The following is a 9,590-nucleotide window of genomic DNA, read 5'->3' on the forward strand; positions in this document are numbered from 1 at the left end:
ATAAAAAACGGTGCTGGCCGATCGCTCACCGATCGATAAAATCGGCGTGCGCTCGCCGATTTACCGTTGGCCGGTCCCTATGGTTCGGCTAGCCGACCGGCTAGCGACGCGAATCGGCTAGCCGGTGCGCTAGCCGCCATTGTGGATGCTCTAAGAGCTGATTACCATTGGACCAAGGATGTGAATTGTTATTGGGCATACCTAAATGCATTATGAGGTACATTTTGAGGGTACAGTGGTACCCCTTGTTCCATGTGGCTCCGCCACTGGTCGCGTCCGAAGAATTCCACACAATTTACTTTCATCCTGCTGCCGACTTTACACAATCAGACGTGCGAGTTTCACATATACCATGCAAATTTCAAGTTTTTTGAGAATCTGTTATTTTTTGTAAATTCGCGATAAAAAAAATGAAAAGTACAAGCAAAGATGAATCCGTATTACTATGACACACGTAATTAAGTAGTAAAAGTGAATTTGAAAATAAATATAAAGACTATTAATGAAGTACTATTAAATAAATGGATTAAAATATTAATTAAGTTTAATTAAGACAATTGATGATAGTTGAAGAAATTAAATACAGCCTTCGTTTTGCGTACGTTATGCAGTTTCACTGCCACACCATCAATATTGTGCATTCACCTATAAAGTAAAACTATTAATACCATTAATTAGAATAATAATAATTATTTTTAGTTGAGGCAATTTATTTCTTCTTGTTTTGCGCATACAAAATGGGTTTAAAGTACTATAACTCTTGTTCAAAAATTGCTTGTCATAAAAAAATAAAACTCCATTTTCACAAACATAAAATCAACTCTACTTTCACACATGGAGTCGCTAGAATATGAATTGGAATCCGAAAATAGTGGTGCTTCTTTCATGACAACTTGCTTCAATGGCCTCAGTGCTCTAACAGGTATATATATGTTACACGTATATATTTCAAGATCCAACAAATTCATTTCGTTGATTTCACATTTAATTTTTGAATTCTTTTTTCTCGTTTTAGGGATTGGACTATTATCCATACCATATGCACTCTCTCAAGGAGGATGGCTCTCTTTCGCATCCCTTTTTGTTGAAGCAATAATCTGTTTCTACGCAGCTTTGCTCATGAAAAAGTGTATGGATTGAAGTGTTGGACATTATTTATCATCGTATATTCAAGATCACATAATTGAATATAAATAAAGCAAGATCTTCGAACATCTTGTATTTCACGTAAAACTATAAACATAATAGGATTGAAATATACCTTGGCAATCCATAGCAGAAGCGATTGGAGAAGACGGAGAGGCGGAAGCGATTGGGGAAGACGGAGAGAACTTCCTCGGACTTTCTTTGGTGTAGTAGCGCAGCTCCAACTCCAAGGATTTGTTTCTCTCTCTTTCCCTCGTTTATGTGTTCTCTTAATGTGTGTGATTTGATGGGATCACCACACTTGTATTTATAGGCAGAGAGAGGACAAACCCTAATTATGAAACCTTAAAAGCCCTTTCCATCAAAGAGGCCCAAAATAATTAGTAAATACGTTTCTTATTGACCAAGAATATAATCTTCCGTCTATTAATATTACTAATTGATCACAATCAATTCTAATCAAATCTTAATGATATATATGCACGATTCTTTACTTGATGGCCAAGGGAATGAAGATTCATTCCATAAAAAGATTATGTAATCAATCTTTTCCAATCATTGGCAATCAATCGGCACATATATATATGAACATATATTCTCTTTGGAGAAATATAATATGATTATTTAATTAATTGATATGTGACAATAATTAATTGATAGTCAATTAATTAGGGTAAAATGTGTCTTATACCAAATAATGTATTATACTAAAATCCAATTCTATTTAGGATTCTATCACATGTCACATATGTGAGACACAAAACTTACATTCTCCCACTTGGCGAACATGTGGGACACAAAACTTTCTATTCTCCCACTTGTCACACTTGACAGAGCCACAATAAAATAGACATAATAAACATAAGGCGCGCATAATATTGGACTTTATAAATACTTTCATCATTGGTAAACATAAGTATTATATTAGAGAGACTACTAATGCGGGTCATGGCGGGCGTATATCATTCAATCGATATAGTTCCTTCCATGTACCACATCACCAATATCTACTCGAATATAATCTATAAGTGACACCGCGTCCGTAATTGTCTTATTTCAAGACCTCCTGCATTAATACTAAAAACGTATATATGCATATCAAATAATAAGTATATACAGGAAAAGTGGAAACAACTTTATTGAATTCAAAATATCCATAACTTAAGTGTCTGAACCAACATGGAAACATAAAGGTTAGACGTTTCCATACCCAAGACCCATTATGTTAACTTATTCCATAAATGTCTTAGGCGGTAATGCCAAAGTCAATGGATCAGCAACCATAAGCTGTGTGCTTATATATTACATAGATATTCTTTGTTCCCAAACTCCATCTTTCACGATAAGAAACTTTAATTCCATGTGTTTAGCTCCTTGAATACTTGTCATACTTACAGAAAGATATGGTTGCACTATCATCAAAATATAATTTCAACGGCTTGGATATTGAGGAGACAATACCAAGGCCTGAAATAAAATTTTGCAATCATTAATGCTTCAAAGCAAACCATAAATTTAGCTTTAATGGAAATCCAATAATTTCTAGTTGATCAGATTTCCGTAATGTGAGCATAAAATCTTTTGTTCCCTTTAAGTATCTCATTATTATCTTTGCAGTTCTCCAATGTTCAACACCAGGGTTACTTTGGTAACGGCCTAGCATTCCAGCTGCAAAGTTGATGTCTGGTCTAGTACAGACTTAATCATACATCAAACTTCCCACAATAAATGCATAAGGAATATTTTTCATCTTACGTTCTAATTCAGTTTTTGGACATTGATTCAAACTGAATTTGTCACCTTTATGAATTGGAACAACACTTGGAGAACATGCACTCATGCCGTATCTCTCTAAAAGATTCGATCTATGTAGCTTTTATGAGACAATCCAAGAGTCCACGTGATTGATCACAAGATATTTCTATCCTATGACATAGGATGTCTCACACATCTTTTATGTTGAAATTTTTAGAGAGATAATTTTATTGTCATGTAGTAATCCAATGTCACTATTAGCAAGCAATATATCATCAACATACAAAACCAATAATATGAACTTGCTCCCACTAACCTTGAGGTATATACACCGATCAACAGTGTTTTCTTTAAAACCAAAAGCAGTAATAGTGTCATGGAATTTAAAATACCATTGTCGAGAAGCTTGTTTCAGTCCATAAATTGATGTCTTAAGTTTGCAGACTAAAAATTTCATTCAATTTCTTAATGAAGTCTTCAGGTTGTTTCATGAAGACTTCTTCTTACAAATCGCCATTTAGAAAAGCAGTTTTTCACATCCATTTGATGTAGTTCCAAGTCGAAATGGGCTACAAGTGCCAAAATGATTCTAAGTGAGTCCTTCTTTGATACTTGGGAAAGTCTCTTTATAATTAATGCTATCTTTTTTTAGTATAACCTTTGACAACAAGTCTGGCTTTAAATCGTTAGATTAAACCATTTATGTCGAATTTGGTCTTGAAGACCCAATTACACCCAATACACTTTTGTTTATCGGGTAATTCGACAAGGTCCTAGACTTTAATCCATAGATTTTAACTCTTCTATCATGCACCAATCCATTTATTAGAATTATTACACTTAATAGCTAGTAAATATGAAACTGGATCATTATGTATTCCTATATTACATTCGGATTCTTGGAGATATTAGCCACAGACATCAGAAATACCCAACCTTCATTTTTGTAGAAAAGCCTTAATGGCACTTTTGTAGATGTTTCTTTTTTTTCCACACCCATGTTCAATGACTTTGGCATCATCATTAAGTGGTTGGTCATTCAAATATTATTAGGAAGCCTCAACAATATTTGGCACACTTAATTCTTGAGGAAATGAGGGAAGAAGGTTATACCCTTATTTCATTAATGACCGCATTATGAGTGTTAAAACTCCCATTGATCTCACCATTCTCAAAGAATTATATATTTCCAGTTTCCACAATTCCCATGCTATCATTAGGACAATAAAACCTATACCCTTTGGATTTTTCTGGTAACCCATAAAATAACCAATAATTGTCTAAAATCCATTTTTTCTTTTCTTGCGAAGAGTATACTCTAGTTTCCACTGAACAGCCCCAAACATGAAGGTGCTGCAAACTGGGTTTTCTACCTGTCCAAAGTTCATAATAGAGTCTTTGGTACAACCTTGCTAGAAACCCGGTTTAATGCATAAATAGCGGTTCTAAGAGCATAAATTCACAACGTTATGGGTAAGGTAGAATTATCATACTTCTAACCATTTCCATGAGAGTTCGATTTCGTCTCTCAGCAACATCATTCTGCTGAGACGTACTTGGCATAGCATGAATGCCATGCTTTTCTAAATATTTGGCAAAAGGTCCATGTAATTGACTTATTTTAGTGGTACGACCATAAAATTCACCACATCTATCAGATCGAATAATTTTCACCTTTCTATTTAATTGCCTTTCAACCTCAGTCATAAAATGTTCAACTGTGCCTGAGATTTTTCTTGCAATAAATAAATCCATAACACGAAAAAATCGTCAATAAAGGTGAAAAAATATTTTTCTCCACCAAAAGTCGAGACATCAAAAGGTCCGCAAATATCTGTATGTATAATTTTAAGGAGCTCATTGCTTCTTGTGGCATTTTTAGTAGTGTTTGGTTTGTTTACATTTAATACAATCCACACAAACGGTAATGCTTGTAAAGTCTAAATTCGAATGAATATTATCCTTTATAAGCCTCTTAATTCTTTCACTAGAAACATGATCCAGTTCTTTTATGGCATAAGAATAATAAATTCGAATGAATATTATCCTTTGGATGCTCCTTCGGTTGCAATGTGAGCATGAGATGCACCCATTCCACACTTCTTCATCTTACGCTCCTCCTAGACCAATACGTTTCCCAATTCTTTAAAAGTTCACTAATCTTGTATAGTGAATCAATTTGGAATGGTCCATATTGAGGAGGTAAGGAAATTAGGGTCAATTGGACAAGGAAATCCTCATTCACCTATAATCCTAATTTCAGCTCAGAAGAGATGTTATTTATGTCCATCACATGCTTGTACATAGTCCGAGAACCATTATATTGCATGCTTGTGAGATCCTTCATAAGTTTTCCTGCAATAGCCTTATATGCAGTCGTGAAGCGATCCTCAACATTCAGCAAACTTTCTTTTGCAATATCAGTCGTTGAGAAACTTTATCTGCAACGAACATTCTAATGAAGTGTAAACTTAGTCCTGTTAGATTTTTCCCAAGCATTATGGGCAATCAGCCATCTACTTTGATCATAAGATCATTGGCTTATCATTCAACAGTGTTAGGTCCAAGTCCATTACTCCAAGAGTGAACTTAAGTTTCTCTTTCCATTCAGAGAAGTCAGATCCATTAAGTTGGGGAACGTTTGAGATAAACATACTAGTAGAAAATTATGCTGCAATTATAGGGAAAATTAAGAACATGAGTGCTCACATGAAGCTTTGAATAATAACACGAACATTAATTTGAAAACCCATATCATGAGGCAATTATGAAAACTCCTTTGGGCAGTCTTCATACAATAATAATAATCATGCTTTTAATATACATATCTTAGTTCAATAATTGAGTAATAATAAATTGGCGTTACCTTTGGGTAATCGACACCAATTTAAATTATTAACTCCATTAGTGTTTATTATGTCGCAAAAACTATTTCCTTTGGGAATCTAGACCTTTTATGACAAACAAACTATTTAGATAATGAATAGCCACAACAAACATGATGATTAATTGTATGCATAGATTTTCATATTAACTTGATTATAAACTCTTCCCATTTTACCTCACTTTGGTGATTGCAAAATAAACATAATATAATCAAGAATGCATAGCTATTAATTGCTTAAGCAAATTTTCACTTAATTTGATTATAAAATATTATTTTACCTCACTTTGGTGATTGTAAAATAAACATAATATAATCAAGAACATATAGAGATTAATTGCTTAAACAAATTTTAATATGAGTTTGATTATAGACTCTCCTTATTTTGCCTCACTTTGGTGATTGCAAAATAAACATAATATAATCAAAATACATGTTAAAACGAGAATTGAATTATGTGATCATTCATTCCACCATCTCGGTAGATTCATAATCATAAAACATTTAATTGAAATCTCAATTCATCAATGCATATATTCAAACACAATTTACATAAAAGTATATACACAATCAAAATACCCAAATCAATTCCATATATAAATAGAATCAATATGGAAACAATGTATTTCAAAGAATACAAAATAAACTTTCTTTAATTGATACGGTAATTAACCAGTACAACTCACAAACAAATTATGCGAATACAGTTAAATATTCGGAAGTAACAATTTTCTATAACAACATCCAAACAATAAATAATATTCAGTTTGATAAGTATATGCATAACTAGTCATGTGTACTAAAAATCATGTGTATTCATTAAATACGTAATGAAAATCCAAACTAATTTGAATATATGATTCATTAAAATTTCTCTGCCTAAAGAGGTTCACGAGATCAAAGAAAGCGAGAACCAAAAAATATACACAAACATGATTCTCGATACATCAATAATTTATCAAAATTAAATTCAAAAGAAAATATGGTTTTCTATAATACAAAAATACATGAGTTCTCAACCATGCTCTGATACCACATGTTGGACATTATTTATCATCATATATTCAAGATTACATAATTGAATATAAATAAAGCAAGATCTTCGAACATCGTGTATTTCACGTAAAACCATAAACATAGTAGGATTGAAATATACCTTGGCAATCCATAGCAGAAGCGATTGGAGAAGACGGAAAGGCGGAAGCGATTGGGGAAGACGGAGAGAACTTCCTCGGACTTTCTTTGGTGTAGTAGCGCAGCTCCAACTCCAAGGATTTGTTTTTCTCTCTTTCCCTCGTTTATGTGTTCTCTTAATGTGTGTGATTTGATGGGATCACCACACTTGTATTTATAGGCAGAGAGAGGACAAACCCTAACTATGAAACCTTAAAATCCCTTTCCATCAAAGAGGCCCAAAATAATTAGTAAATACGTTTCTTATTGACCAAGAATATAATCTTCCGTCTATTAATATTACTAATTGATCACAATCAATTCTAATCAAATCTTAATGATATATATGCACGATTCTTTACTTGATGGCCAAGGGAATGAAGATTCATTCCATAAAAAGATTATGTAATCAATCTTTTCCAATCATTGGCAATCAATCGGCACATATATATATGAACATATATTCTCTTTGGAGAAATATAATATGATTATTTAATTAATTGATATGTGACAATAATTAATTGATAGTCAATTAATTAGGGTAAAATGTGTCTTATACCAAATAATGTATTATACTAAAATCCAATTCTATTTAGGATTCTATCACATGTCACATATGTGAGACACAAAACTTACATGAAGCAGTCGGATTAAAACCTACCCCGACATAGGCGAGCATGCATTCGGGAAGAAGGGGAGTGTTCTAATATCTGTCTTCATGTATCTTGAGCTCTTCCTCCTTACACAAGCTCTTCCCTCACACAAACATTCGTGTTTGGGGGAAGACCATCGAAGGGAAGCCGATGTTTATCATTCTTACTGCACTTGTAATGCTGCCAACGACATGGTTGAGAGATCTCTCTATCCTTGCTTATGTCTCTGCAGGTGCAACTATGGCTTTTTTTAAGTATTGTTGCTATGGTTTTTGGTCGAAATTCTATCACTTTGCTTATTTCTTGCTTATTTCTCTGCAGGTGGGGTTTTGGCCTCAATGATTATTATTGCCAATGACGGGCCTAGGTGGGGTCGCGCGACCCCACCGCAGGTCCATGAGTGCTGGCTTGAAGCTCAGTAATCGGCGGCCAACTGAGGGCAACTCCGCCTCCCGACCCCACGAAAGGCAGCTTCATTTCTACTTCAGAGAAATGAGGAAGATAGTAACTAAAAATTTAGAGAAAAATAGAAAGGAAAGGAGAGAAATAAGAGAAAATATTGTTGTAAAAATGAAGAAATGAGGAAGATAGTAACTTGAGGAGAAATTTAAATTCAAGAACTGAGCTTGATGAGAAAGAGTTAGACGCAGGGAAAAGAGAAATGTGGGAGAAGAGAGAAGCTGTTGTTTTGCGTTAGTAACCATGGAATTTCAATACTACTATTCATTTTTTATTTAATTTATGTTATACACTAACTAATTAATATATTTAAGTATAATAACTAGTTTAATTTATATGCAATTGATATAGCTTTAGTAGATTCCGTGTAAATTATTTTAAAAAACTAGTATTAGTTAGTATGGTAAATAGATTAATTTAATTTTTAGTTGTAGTTAAAATCAATAATAATATTTGTAAAATAACATAAACAAAAGCATGATTAGAACAATAAAACAATAAAATAAGTACAAAGCATCACAAATTAAAAATAAATTGAAATATTAAATACTTAGGATATGAATACTCTCATAGAAATCAACTACTACCCTAAATAATACTAAAACAAAAGTAAATTTTAAATTGTAATGCATATATTTTTTATAATAATAATTTAAATATATTTAATTAAATTATAATAATTTAAATACTATATATATTACTGATACTAATTCTTTATCCGATCCCACGATTACAATTTTCTGGGTCCGTCATTGATTATTGCTATGATTGTTTGGATTGGAGCGTTTGAGAATGTTGGATTTCATGAAAAGGGAACTCTTTGGAGGTATAATGTAATGCCAACTGCAGTGAGCTTGTACACATTTTGTTATTGTGGTCATGCTATTTTTCCTACTATTTGCAATTCAATGAGAGACAAAACTAAATTTCCTAAGGTATATATACTCACTTATACCCTTTACTTTTTTTTTTGTAATGAACTTGAATAATTTATTTGCTACACTCTTTTCTTTAGGTATTGGCGGTGTGTTTTGTTTTGAGCACTATAATCTATGGATCAATGGGTGTTGTTGGATACTTAATGTATGGAGAGAATTTAATGTCACAAGTGACTTTAAATCTCCCATTACAAAACATAAGTACCAAAGTTGAAATTTGCATGACGCTTGTCATTCCCATTACAAAACACGCCATCATTATATCTCCCATCGCAACGAACCTTGAAGATAAGTTTGCACGAAATTATAATAGATTACGCTACTTAATCCGTACGAGTGGCTTATAGTGCTATTATTGCGCTAAGTGTACCCTTTTTTGGATACGTGATGGCGTTTATTGGGGGGTTTCTGAGCGTGAGTGCCTCCATATTGTTTCCATGTCTTTGCTATTTGAAGATCAATCGAGTATCTCACAAATTGGGGTTGGAGCTTATACTTATTTTGGTGATTCTTGTTGTTGGAATTTTTGTTGCCATGGCGGGGACTTTTGTTTCGGTTAGGGACATCGTTCTACATCTTTAG

General features: G+C 33.2%; 1 pseudogene; it reads left to right on the forward strand.

Moving 5' to 3' along the window:
* The first annotated feature begins 834 nt into the window (after nt 1-834).
* LOC125206417 lies at nt 835-9,590 on the forward strand (annotated as a pseudogene).

This window comes from Salvia hispanica, chromosome 2 (genome assembly GCF_023119035.1).
Source record: "Salvia hispanica cultivar TCC Black 2014 chromosome 2, UniMelb_Shisp_WGS_1.0, whole genome shotgun sequence".
NCBI classification, from domain to species: Eukaryota; Viridiplantae; Streptophyta; class Magnoliopsida; order Lamiales; family Lamiaceae; genus Salvia; species Salvia hispanica.